Below are 15,390 nucleotides of genomic sequence, written 5' to 3'. Positions count from 1 at the left end.
TTACATTATTACTTCATTCACCTAGATTATTACTACTTCATTCAGTTACATTATTTACTCCATTAAACAAGTATACCTCTTCATCACAATAGGATTTTACTCAATAAATTTCAATTGAGTTATTCCTTCAGTCCATTACCTTATTAAATGAGGTTATAGTTTCATCAACATTGACATACATCATAATAAAGTGGAATGAAGTAATAATCTACTGGAATGAAGTGATTAACTATTGGAATGAAGTAATTAACTACTGTAATGAAGTAATATATCTACTGGATGAAGTAATAAACTACTTTAGAAAATTGTCATCACGAGGAAGCTTAATATATTTGACCGAATTGAATAAAAGTGAGAAAATAATTGGTTGTGTTAATCTTTGTGTGTTAATTCATGATTGGTTGTCAAATCCACAGTATTTGAGTTACTTTATGATTGGTTGTGTTAATCTTTGTGTGTGTTTCTTATTTTTTCTTGTTTCTTATTGTTTAGTTGTTATGCAGATTACTGACAAATGTATACAGTGGAAAATAAATATTACTTGGGAGAATTGCTCAAAAAATAAATGCATATATTGCTTGATTCGGGCTAGAGAAGCTTCGAGAACAATTTATCGTTATCCGGTTTGATTTTGAAGGATTTCTGGTGGAAATCGTCGCGGTAGATTGAAGGAATTTTTCAGAGTGGAAAAGAACGGATGGAGAACTATGGTATATGTATAGTTTGCGAAGAATTAATTTTGTAATGAACTAAATAACAGACGTTATGAAGTTATAACCTCAAATAATGAAGTAATATGAACTGAACTGTATCGTATGCATAGTTGGCGAAGAATTATGATTGTAATGAACTAAATAACGCACTTGATGAAGTTATAACCTTAAGTAATGAAGTTATAACCTTAAGTTATAACGCACTTGATGAATTTATAACCTTATGTTGGCGATTTGTACTCATAATGAACTAAACTTTGGTTATCCTGAAGTAATAACAAGTAAAACTGAACTTCTGCTTTTGTTGAATATTAAATGCTGATATTATTGTAGTGTATATGATGACTTGTTTGCACATTAAAATGAATTACATATTCTTTTTAATGAAGTAGTAAATTGATAAGATGAAGTAATAAAATATGATAATGAAGTAATATAATTGATTTGTTTATACAGTTAGGTATATTACCAAAATGAAGTAATAAAATGTGATAATGAAGTAATAGTCTATAAATATGAACTATAATGTTTACTTCACCCCCAAATTAAATATGAACAATGAAAAAAGAACTATCAGCCCCAAATTAAAGTATGATTTCTAAGACTAGTAAAGTATGCTGACATGCTCTGAGTCGAATTAATGCGGGCGGTAATAGCAGTGCATACTTTTCTGTTTAATGAAGTAGTAATTTCGTAAAATGAGGTAATAAAGCATTTGTAATGAAGTAATAGATACTAAATATGAACTATCTATTTACTGTGTTGCATGGGTTTAGGGTTTTAGGATTTAACTCAGCTGCTGACTTGTTTGCACATTAAAATGAACTACATATTCTTTCTAATAAAATAGTATATTGATAAGATGAAGTAATAAATTATGATAATAAAGTAATATAAATGATCTATTTTCCTATTAACTATAATCTAGTTAGTATGAAGTATTGAATTCATATAATGAAGTAATAAGTTAGATAATGAAGTAATATAAATGATCTATTTATACAGTAGGTTATATTACTAAAATGAAGTAATAATACATAACAATGAAGTAAATCACCGTAAAAATGAAGTAATAAAACATTATAATGAAGTAACATCTTTAACTAATGTGTTGATTGCACATTAAAGTATGTCATCAATTCGACTCTTATTGAACTAAATTGTTGTTATAATAAAGTAATAACACAACTGAATGAACTAAATTGTCGTTATAATGAACTAAATTTGTAGGCATAAATTGTAGGCGTGGGGATGGCCCATCCAGTGATTGCATAAATTTCCTCATCGGCATGTTACCATGCCTCAACTACATCTTCCGAAACACTTCATCCCTCTCCTCTGATTTGATTTTTCACCCCGTTGTGAGTTAGCGGATTTTCCCCTGTGTTATCTTCACCTATATATAAGAAACACATAACAACAATTCAATATTTGAAACATAGTTTATATCACCATTAAAATAGTTTGTAACATTATCATTAGGTTCTTTAGATCATTACAATTTACAAGTATACTTAACCAGCTAAAAATGCATACAAAACATGTCAGTTTATATTACTTCATTTTATGTGGTTATTACTTCATGAAATAAGTTATTTAGTTCATTCAATGTAATTATAAAGCAAAATATGCATACAAAATATGTCAGTTTATATTACTTCATTTCATTAGGTTATTACTTCATCAAATTGGTTAGTTAGTTTATTCAATCTTATTTCTTAGCAAAATATGCATACAAAACACGTTAGTTTATATTACTTCATTCCATGAGGTTAGTACTTCATCAAGTAGGTTAGTTAGTTCATTCAACTAATATTTCTTCAGAAAATATGCGTATAACATAGTTAATAAAATTCATACAACACAGTTAACTTCATCCCATGAATTTACTATTTCATTAGGACTACGTCATAAATTTATTCTTACCTTCTGGTATAGGGATTTGGCTTGCAGTATTGAACATCAAACGAACTTTTCTTGTGTTTTGATTCATCCACCGACTGTGATTTAGCTACTGACCTACGAGTATATTTGACGCCTACGATGACCTTCCTCCGCTTTGCTTCATGATAATTGGACGAAAATCAAAAACCAGATTACAAACAGATTAAGTAAATTAGAATTTCAAAAATTATAGAGCTTCAAAAGAGAGCATTATTGTGCTTTGAAATCTGAATTATGAAGCAATGTTTCCAAATTATAAAGTAATAAATCACATTTAGAAGATGCATATCATTTTATGCCACATTATTCAAATGAGTCCAGAAATGAACCAGAAGCACACATTAACCACATAAATTCAAAAAAATTGAAAAATCAAACACTAAATTTATAGCCTCATGAAATGAAGTAATAACCTCATGAAATGAAGTAACATTCTCATAAAATGAACTAAATCGATGATTTTTGTAGGCGCACTTTTTGATATATTTCTCTCAAATATCAGAGAAGTACTGTGAAGTAATCTATCCTGAAGTAATCGATTTATGCAACAATCAAATGTTGAAGTAATCTCTCCTAAAGAAAAATCAAAGCCAAAAATTAAATGTGCATTACCTGAACCAGACGTTCGGCCAGAACGTAATAGGCGTCCTTCACCTTCGGTCGACGATTTGCGTGTATCAACCATTTCGAATTGACGCTGATTTCGGGTTAGGCTGAAGAAATGTCGATCTCGGCGGATGGAGATTTCTGAATCGCCTGATGGAGATGTTGAATCGAGAACGATTGTCGTCGATTTTTGTTGAAATCGGCTGGAGATGATCGATGGATGTGCTGAATCGGCCGATGGAGATGCTGAATCGGGGATGGTTGTCGCCGATTTCAGTTGAATCGGCCGGAGATGATCGATGAAGATGAAGAATCCTTGATTATTTAGAGAGGTTTTCGGAGAGGTTCTGAGAGAAGAAAAGGCAGGGTGTGAGAATGAGTGAAATTTTTGTGATCTACGAATTCTAACTTTCCCCTAATTATAAAATGAATTAAATACCCTCGTATTGAAGTAATTTGTGTATGTAATGAACTATGAAAATTTTCACTACATAATCTCATCTCATCCATTAAAGCCTAGATCTAAGGGCCCTAATTTGGTCTCTAGTTCGGTCTTAAAGACTAGATTTGTGAATAATGGGACTATATATATATATATATATAGGGGAGCACTAGGGCGCATCCTTAATTAGAGTGCTAACGTACATCCAACCACGTGCTGCCATGTGGCACGAAAAATGCAATATTGTATATATAAAAATGCAATTCACATTTGTGAAGTTGTTCATGCATTTCCACAGATTGCATTTTAGTTATAGGAAAATTGCATTTTTTATTGTTAAGTTTTGCATTTTCACATAAATTGCATTTTATATTGTTAAGTTTTGCATTTTCACATATATAAATGCAATCCGTATAGATATAAAATGCAAATTAAACAGTCAATATCAAAAATGCAAAACTCAACAATAAAAAATGCAATCTTCATATAACAAAAATGCAATCTGTCGAAATTCATATTGCATTTTTCTGTATATAATATTGCATTTTTCGTGCCACGTGGCAGCACGTGATTGGATGTACGTTAGCACTTTAAAATTAGTTAGCATATTAGTACATCCCTATATATATATATATATATATAGGAATGTGATCATATCATAACCCCCAAATCACATAATAACTCTATAACCAATTCTGGACCACACATATTTGATAATCTTGTGGTTGAGATTCAAACTTAGATTTACTTCATAAAAAAGGCACAGAGGGGTAAAAATGTAATTTCCTCATTTAATTTCTGAATTTTACTCTAAACGCGCGATTCACGCTTTCATTTTGTTTGAACTCAATTCTCTCACCTTCATCTTCATCTTCATCTTCACAATTAACAGATCGATTCTCTCATCTTCATCTTCCATATTTCTCGCCTATTTTATTTCAACATCTCCAGATTTTCTTCGATTTGTTCATTATTCCGTAGTCTCCAGATTTTGTTTCCATATTTCTCGCATAATTGTGATCGGGAAGATGTTTTGAATTTTGCGTTCTTATTTTCATTGATTACCTCTTCAATTGCTGTGAAAATTTGCTTCGATGGAATCTGTAGCAAATAACGAAGGTAACAATCATTATTGATTGTGTTCATATTCATGTATTGAATTTGATTTTAGATTAATATTATTTGTCGATTGGTTTATGTTTCTGATGTACTGAAATTCTTATTTGATTATATTATGTATTGTCGATTATGTGTTAAAATTATACTTTTGGCTTATAAATATTAGGTTTACTGCATAACATGATAATTTTGTCGGATAAAATGATACTATGATAAAATGATACTTTGGGCAGATAAAATGATAGTCATAGCTGATAAAATGATACTTTTCAGACGTGTCATAGCTGATAAAATGATAGTCCTAGGTGATAAAATGATACTTTTGGCTGATAAAATGATAGTCATAGCTGATAAAATGATACTTTTGGCTGATAAAATGATACTTTTCAGGCGTGTCATAGCTGATAAAATGATAGTCATAGCTGATAAAATGATACTTTTGGCTGATAAAATGATAGTCATAGCTGATAAAATGATAGTCATAGTAGTTGATAAAATGATACTTCTTACTAATAAAATGATACTTTTGGCTGATAACATGATACTTTTTGGCTGATAAAATGAGCAACCTTGGAACAGAGTTTCTACAACGGTTTACATCTACAAGGAAACTTCTATGACAAACTATCTTTGAAGAGGGCTTCCAAAATAATTTCAATTGAACAATACAGAAGAGTTCTCTTCACATTGCACAGACCTACAAATGAAAAGTCTAATCTAGTTCAAATTGAACCACAAACAATGGCAAAATAATGTTTAAAGCCTACATAAGTAATGTCTACCAACAGAATCTATGCTGAAGTATGGTAATTAAAACAAGCGCTGAGTTTCAGTTAGAGATCCTATCATGCTCGCGCTTGGCTTCACCATCTACGCACTTCATGCCTGTTGGGCGGCATCTTCCTGGGCGCCATTAACAGCAGGCGCTGGCTGTTCACTGTCAGCGACAACAACTTCTGTTTTCTTCCGCTTTGTGGCGGACTTCTTTCTCGTTTGAGCCGCAGGACTCTTCGAAGGCTGCGGAAGCAATAAGCACCAAAATATTCAGGAAGCAGAAAAATCTAGAAAGAAGAATTCAACATCACGAATGTTCTTACCTAATAAACAAAAGATTTCAGTGTGTTAAACAGTTTATGTAATTATATAAAGTCAAAGTATTCACAAATTATCATTTTATAATTTTAAGAAACTATCATTTTATGCACCCAAAGTATCATTTTATCAAGCAAAAGCATAATTTCACATTTAAACAGATCATCCAAACACATAGCAACACACACACACACACAAACACAGAGACACACACAACAACACACACAAACACAGCAGCAGTAGCCTCAGGACACACACACACAAAAACATAAAGTATCATATTATCCCATGAAACTATCATTTTATCTTCTGAAACTATCATTTTATCAAGGGCAATTATCATTTTATCAACTATCATTTTATAATCTGAAACTATCATTTTATCCCATGAAACTATCATTTTATCTTCTGAAACTATCATTTTATCAAGGGCAATTATCATTTTATCTTCTGAAACTATCATTTTCTAAATTTCAATGAGTTCAAAAAAGTAGAGAGGGCATAACTTGTCACTTAAGTAGAACAAAACACTATTCACAAAGTATCATTTTATCATTTTCAGAAACTATCATTTTATGCACCCAAAGTATAGCAAAAGCACAATTTCTACATTTAAACAGATCATCCAAACACATAGCAACACACACACACACAACAAAACACACATAAACAAAGCAAAACACACACACAAACACAGAAAAACACACACCAGCAGCACACACAGCAAAATGTAAATCTAAATATATAGATTGTTCTCAATATTGTTATGCATGAATGATATTGTATAAATATAAGAAATATCTACACTAAAAAACTACAGAATCTAAAAAAATCGAGAAAATCTCCAGCAAAATGATAAATCGAGCAAAATCAAAAGTGAAATAAGTAATAAACTTCATCCAACCTTTCTTCGATGATGCTTGATCGTTTTCCTTCGACATTTTCCAGAATCGGATGATTTTTCCTTCGATTCGAAGGCTTTGAAACGCGATTCAGAGGGTTTGATTGTGAGAGAAATTGATGCAGGGTTTGAGTGTGTGAGAAATCGAATGGAACGTTTGAGTCAAGTTTCCTTCTTTCCCACCAAATTTTAAAACGAAATGACAATTTTGCCCTTAATATATCCGAAAATGATAGTTTTGTTAGATTAAATCTAGACCACATATTTTAAAAATGTGTGGTGGAGATTTAGTTATAGGGTTATCACACAAATTGGGGTTATCATTATAATGCACCCCTATATATATATATATATATATATATATAGGGGTATATATATATATATAGGGGTGCGTTAGGCTCCTTTGCACCCTAAGTGTCCTATTTCCTTCTTAATCTCAGCCCTTGGATCCTTGAATTGGATGGTTGTGATCAATGCATTATTAGTCTATAATGTTGCATTATTAGCCGCTGTGCATTATTAGAATGAAAATGTGCATTCTTAGTCTATAATGTTGCATTATTATCCGCTGTGCATTATTAGAATGAAAATGTGCATTATTAAATGACACGTGGCATTAATCTAAACAAAATCGTGGGGCTAGGATTAAGAAGGAAAAGGACAAAAGATATGAAAAGTATTTGAATACATCTCTCTATATATATACACTTAATTTCTTAGTGTTATTATTCAACGATGTAATCATAGACTCATAGTAATTCTCATCCAATAGTTTATAATTCTTAAAATTCTAGTTATAAAAACTGTTGCATGTATATATATATTTGTGTTATCATCTAACAAAATAGTTATATCCATATCCTTTGAATTATTTATTGTTAAATAACTCTTAAAATTTTGAAGTTATAAAAATGAGTGTGTATATATTCTTAATTTCTTAGTGTTACGATACAATAAAATAATCTTAGTCATTAATAATAGTATTTCACATTCAATTAATTTATTTTCAATTCTAAGTTAACAAAACGACTACGTACATGTATTTTTAATTTAATAATGTTATCATCAAATAAAATCGTCATAGTCATTCACATCCAATTTTATTATTATCAAATAATTTTTAAAATTCTAAGATATAAAAATGATATGCATATATACTTAAATAATTACAGAGTTTTCTACCTATTTTGTTATTAAATAATTCATTAAATTCTAAGTTATACAAATGACCATATGCATATACACATAATATCTTATTATTATCATCCAACAATTTAATCATAGTCATCACATCAAATTATTTTATTATTAAATTATATTTTTACAAAATAAAACTATAAAAATCACCATAATAACTTAATTTCTTAGTGTTACCATCAAACGGAATAATCATAATCATTCACACCCAATTATTTATTATTAAATAGTAACTTTTTAAATTCAAAGTTATAATGTCACGACCATGCCTTGCTAAGGATAGCCTTGCTCGATAAATCGTGACCAGGGGAGGAATTAAGAAGGGGGGATAGAAAGGGGGCGAAAGAAATAAACAACAAGACACACAAGTAATTCTTCATAAGATACATGAGGTTCACAAGACAACGAAAGATCATGAGAATTTAAAAGAGTGTTTATCACAAGTCACTCGTTACTGATAATTTTTCCTATGACCCATCTACTACAAAATGTCACAACAAAAGCACAGCGGAAGGAGTTGTAACCACATGGTCATGTGTATGAAGACACATGCCACGAAAATTACAAAAGAGATGAGACGATCACCAACTCCACTCAGCCACCAGTTCATCACTTGCTCAACCTGCACATTTAAAAATACATGCAGGGTTGAGTACGGGGTACTCAGTGAACACATTGCCGAAAGATCACATATAAGAAAAAGTTATTATCATGCCATCACAGTAACACACTGGGGTTTTTCTTAAAAGGCTCGAGCTTACTAAGTTCATTTTTATAAAGTTAGCTTGATCAAGCTAAGTTCATTCCAGCAATCCGCCATATCTGATGGTTCATTGTGTGTCGGGAAGGTGGCCACCTTCCACGATCACATTGACCGGCCAACCCTTACGATGACTCATGGTCCACTCCTTTGTGTACACTAACTCGAATAGGAACTTGGTCTTATTGGAGCCGAATTCGATTCATTCATTCATTTGGCATCGTCTAGAGATGTCAAATGAATTTGCTTTGTGAAATAGCACTTGTATTATTAAATTATTGAAAATCCAATACAATTCTAATATTCCAATTTAGATAATTAAATCAATAGTAGTAGTACTACTTTTTATACTAGTACTACCTCATATGACCCGGGACCAATTGTAGTGTGAGAATTGCTATCACTAATTAATAAATAAATAATTAATTAATAGCCACCAATATTAAATTAATACTATGAAATTTAATCACTATTTTTTCAAAAATAATGGATTTCTAATTATATAAATGTCTACCTTCTTTTTAAAAATGTAATATAATAGATGGTTTCAAAATATGTGTTTAATAATTTCAAAATATTTAATTAGTTGTGAGACGCATCATACTATGTTTATATAATTTTAATCAAATGTCAATATTACATACAATTATTTTTTTATAGGAGATTTAGAATTGGATTGATTTAATTTGATAGAGTAGAAATAGGAGATTTAGTTAGAAATATAATTAATATATCGACTAGGAAATGGAGTATAAGATTGTAGAATGTAATTTAATTTGATGAGATTGATATAATCGATGAGTAGGAATAGGAGATTAAAATATGTAAATTTAATTTATTGAAATATTCAAATTAATATTAAGATTAAAAGAATAGACTAATAAAAATAATCTAAAAGTGATTATGATTAGGCCACTCCTGCGCAGATACTAATAAATGGAGTATTTGAAGGAGCATAAAAGGTGGAACTTAGAAGGATTAATCGATGGAGTATGAGTATTTGGATTTGGAGATTTTAATTTGGAGATTTATATCAAAATTAATGTTTTATTAGTATTATAATATAATAGGGGTAATTTAGTAAGTAAACAATATAAATAATAATAAAACCGGTTAATATAAAATCGGTTCAGTCTAATTAAAATATTAAGGGTATTATGTACGTTGAAATAATGTGCGAATATCTTTTCCCTATTAGAAAAATATTATTATCACATCATTTGATGTATCACCTTCAATAAAATTAATGACATGCAATAAACGGAACTAGTAGGATTAAACACATTTAAGAAGGTTATTACTAATTACTAATGTCTAAAAGCAAAAGCGTTGTGGCTGTTATAAGTTATCACTTGTAATGAACGACATCTCCAAAATTGGGCATGTAAAAAATTATAAGTACTATCGAACGTTATAATGTGTTAAATGGAATCTAAAACATTTTGTTATTTCTAATGAATGGTCCTTAATTATGTCGAAAAAAAAAAACAATTATTCAAGAGTGTTATATTACTGACTCAATACTTCATTACTAACAACTATTAAATAATAGTCCTTAGATATTCAAATCAAGGGCCTAGATTATCAGCGGAACGTCAATACGATAAAAAAAAAAGATATTATGGTCAATTTATAACAAATTAGTTGTAACAAATTTTTAAAAATATCTCATAACTTTAAAACACATATAACTTTCTCGATTTAAATTTTTTTTCCCACAACATATATCAAATTAAAGATAATTTCATAAGGATTCTAACGAGATCTCACTTGCATATGTTGCGATGTCAAAATTTGAAAAAGAATTCAAAGATTTTCAATTTTTTCGTACGACAAAAATGTCAACATAGTATATAAAATATGTCAATGTAATACATGTACAATGTCATTCTTAAAGCAATGTGTTGACATTCTCAAAGCATTGCGTTGATATTTTCAAAACACTATATTGACATTTTCATCCAAAACCCTAATTTGATATGGTTTTTTATCTTTTTCGATTTAATTAATAAAAACGAAAATAACACATGGTAAATTTTAGACCACTAGATCTCTAATATCTCATGATTCTAAATTAGTTATAATTAACAACTAGAGATTGAGTTAGCAATTGATCACTGTCCTGTAAGTATAAATTACAGAATTAGATAAAAATTTGAATCTTTTGGCCACGCGACGACGTTACGTTTAATGCACTAGATATTACAATTAAAATTAGCACAATTGAATAGAGACTATTGAACTACTGATTTGTACAAATTTAATCCATTAAATTGGATTAAGTTTTAAGACTTACAAAATTCAAGAAAAAAATTAACATTTAATTGTAATACTATTTGCTTTTGTGTTTGTTATATATAGAACCATTTTTCTACTTATCGCCGTTGTTGTTTATATTCTTAATTTTTTTTCTACTATTTTGGTGCTCGTCTTTTTTTTGGAACATTTTATTTAATGGATATAAAAACCAACAACACTAGAAAATAACGTGTAGTCCATGTGCAATTTCCCTTCCTAAATAAATCTTGACCTATTCTGTTTTTTCCTTTTTCTTGATGCAAATTTTAATATGTGATCTGGCAGAAGTAAGGAGCTCATCATTCATCATGTGTATCACTCATCAATAATGCATTTGTCTATTAAATAATTATTTAAAATGTATAAAAACACCTATACGAACCTTTTAATTTGTGTTATATAGTCGGTGTAGGTATAATTCTTTTTAAATCTAAATTAGAAGATTTGCGATTTGCCTATCTAACGATTATCTGGGAAAGTATTTAATAGGCTATTAAAAATCTTATTTTAAGTAATTCTTATTTTTCTCATTTTAATACTACTAGATTCAAATTACAACTGCACTATAATTGAATAAATAATTCAAGTTGGGCCTGTTCACGTAGATATATTAATTCCTTTTAATTTAAATTAGAAGATTTGCCTAATCTAGCGATTATCTGGGGAAAATATTTAATAGTATATATATCATAACACTCAAAAAAATTTCAAACTATAATTATTTATAGTATAAAAGTCTTATTTTAAGTAACTCTTATTTCTCATTTTAATACTAGATTCAAATTACAACTGCACTATAATTGAATAAAGAGTAGTGATTTAGAGATATAATGTCTCCATGCCATAATACCCTTATGTCTTTATGCCATAAGTATATTTTATATGTGGACAAATATAACCAAACGCTATTTTTGGATAAAATCAATTAGCATGATCATTAGGGGGTGATCTAATTTCTATAAAAAAGACTAGTAAAAGCTAACGGTGAAATTCAATAGAGTATATTATATATTTTACATAGGAATAACATAAAAATAAATACTCAAAAATCAAACTAGAGAACTAATATTATAAAATACATAAAATTAAAATAATAAATTCAATTAGTATTATATTTATTTTGACTAAGGTTCGACAATAATTTTCCAAAAATTAAAAATTTGAATAAATTAAATTTTCAAAATTGAATAATTTAGAATAGTAAGTATGATATAAAAAAACCTACACACAATTAGTATTAATATATTATACATAGTTTCTTAATTTTATTTCATGATATAGTGAATTGAGCTAATAACTTAATTATTTATAAAGCAAAAGAGAAAATGCCTTGTAATTATTTATTTGATCGAAGTTCGATTGCAATGTTCTAAGAATAAAAAATTTAAATAAATTAAAATTTTGGAAAGGAAAGAAGTAGTACAATAAAAATTACTAAATTCTTAAATAAAAACTATAAAATCAATTATTATTATTATTATTATTATTAGTATTAGTATTATTAGTATTATTATTAATTTATTTAATGATATACTGAATGGAGCTTAAAACTCTAATATTTTATATAAGAAAAAATAAGAAAATAATATAGGATTAGTATTTTTATAAAATGGATTCATAATTTATTCATTAAGTTCAAATCTCATAATTTATTCCCTTAGTTTTGGAACATTACGTTGAATAAAACATTTATGAATAAATCTCCCATTTCTCTAATATTCTACTTCTTTAGGTATATATTTTAATTTTAAATCATATCTCCCACATTTATATATATTCCATAATTAAGCTACCGCATCCTTATTTAAGATGTAAGGGCAAAAAGGTAGATGTAAAAAAGTGTAGATTTAATTAAAAATATAATATAATATAAGATTATAATTTTAACCTCATTATGGCATTATGGCTCGGAGACATTATGTCTCTAAAACATTTTTCTTGAATAAATAATTCAAGTTGGGCTTGTTCACATAGATATAGTAATTCCTTTTAATTCAAATTAGAAGATTTGCCTAATCTAGCGATTACCTGGGGAAAATATTTAATAGTATAGATATCATAACACTCAACAAAAATTCAAACTATAATTATTTAGAAATATGTTTTAGAGATATAATGTCTCCAAGCCATAATGCCATAATGAGGTTAAAATTGTAATCTTATACTATATTATATTTTTAATTAAATCTACACATTTTTACATCTACCTTTTGGCCCCTACATCTTAAAAAAAGCAACTATGCGTATAATGGAATTTTAATTATGATCTTAAATAAGGATGTGCTAGATTAATTATGGAATATATATAAATGTGGAAGATATGAATTAAAATTAAAATATATACCTAAAGAAGTTATAATATTAGAGAAATGAGACCCACATTTTGTTACACACTTTTATAATTTTTTAAATGTAATTCACTTCAAATTTTTGTAATCCGTTTATAATACAAAAGAGAAAAGTATAAATTTTTTTTTATCAATTTCACCTATTCTTCTATTTGAAAATGAAAATATAATAAAATAAATATTTTTCAAAAATACTAATTCTTTTGATTATGTTCATTTTGGTCCATTCACTGTAATTAGTAGTATCATTTTTATTTATGGAAATTTGTTCTTAGTTTTTTCTCTTTCTCTCTCATAATTTATTCATTAAGTTTCGGAACATTACGCTGAATCTCGATAAAAAAATATAATCACAAGTTTTTCCGTCTATTTAATCGTAGTAATTTCATGGTATAAAGTTAATTCTTTAATAATAAAATAATTTATTATGAATGACTATTAAATGAGTAAGTTTTTAATACCAATAAAATAAATAGATGTGGATGAAAGTTTTTAATACCAATAAAATAAATAGATGTGGATGACTACTAATAAGTCAAATTTTAAAAGTGATTTAATACTCATAAAATAATTAGATCAAAAGATTTGATTATTTTATTTGATAATAATACTAAGAAATTAAGTTATATATATATAATTATTTTTATACTTTAAAATTTTAAGAATTATCTAATAATAAAATAACTAGTTGCTATTGATTACTATTAGATGAACAAATTCGATTGAAAAGTTAATTTTTATATTAGTGTTTGAATAAAATAAAATAAAAAATTTCATTTGAAGGTAAACCAATTCAAATCCTTTTATATTATGCAAAATTAAAGAGGGGTTATTAACAACTTAATTATAATTCCCAAAAGTTATTGAAAGTTAATAGTTAATGTTCTTTGATTGGACTTTCCTTTTATAATCAAACGGATCTAATTTCCTTTCTTTTGAAATAAGGGTATATTAGTCTATATATGAATTATTCTTATGGCAAAAAAATATAAGGGCATTTTGGCATGGAGACATTATGTCTCTAAATCACTACTCAATTATTTATTAGTATAAAAATCTTATTTTAAGTAACTCTTATTTTCTCATTTTAATACTATTAGATCCAAATTACAACTGCACTGTAATTTACTACTAGTAGTAATTCAAGCTGGGCCTGTTCACTATACATTATAGAATGACTTATTGGTTCGAAATAATATTTATGGGCTATATGGCCCAGTAACTTAGCATTTTTTTAAAAATAATATCAGTACTATTATCTTATTTATAAATTTAAAATCTTAACAATTTTTTATTTTGAAATTCATTCGGTTATTAAAATTAAATTCTTTGAGAAGTCCATGAATCGAATGAATCTTATTATAAAATATGTACTATGGAGTAATATTAAAAATTAGCTAGAAATTTGACATTTTCTTATCTTGACTATAGTTAAACAATTTTACATAAACACGTGGTCTGCAGCATTTAGTATAGTTGCAGCTTCATTATTCTAATAATAATTTTATACTATAAATTAATATGTGAACGTCAAAACATTTTTATATATTTATTATAATCACTATATTACACATCGTTTTTATATATTCATTGTAATAGGGTCCTATTCTAATGCTTATAGTACCTTAATCCAAAATCAAGACTAAATCTTCACTCTTGGATTTAAAAATGAGTGGACGAGATTAAAGCTCACAAAATCTCAATAAATAGTAGACAAAATATCAACAAAAGGGTAATATCGTCATTATGTTATCATATGACAATTTTCGTGAGTGTTTTTTTATATCAACATTGTGTATTACAAATATCAATAATATGACATTAGAATATCAACACAAGGACAAGAAAATATCAACACATTTTTATTGAGATTGGACATGCATAATATTGAGATTTTGTCTACAATATATTGAGATTTTTTGTTGCATTTGTTGAAAATAGCTGCTTATCAACATATACGAAAATTGAAA

The sequence above is a fragment of the Salvia hispanica genome, chromosome 1 (genome assembly GCF_029641045.1).
Source record: "Salvia hispanica isolate PSC_SH4W2 chromosome 1, Shi_PSC_v1, whole genome shotgun sequence".
NCBI classification, from domain to species: domain Eukaryota; kingdom Viridiplantae; phylum Streptophyta; class Magnoliopsida; order Lamiales; family Lamiaceae; genus Salvia; species Salvia hispanica.
The sequence above is the reverse complement of the archived record's forward strand: the minus strand, read 5'-3'. Positions refer to the sequence as shown.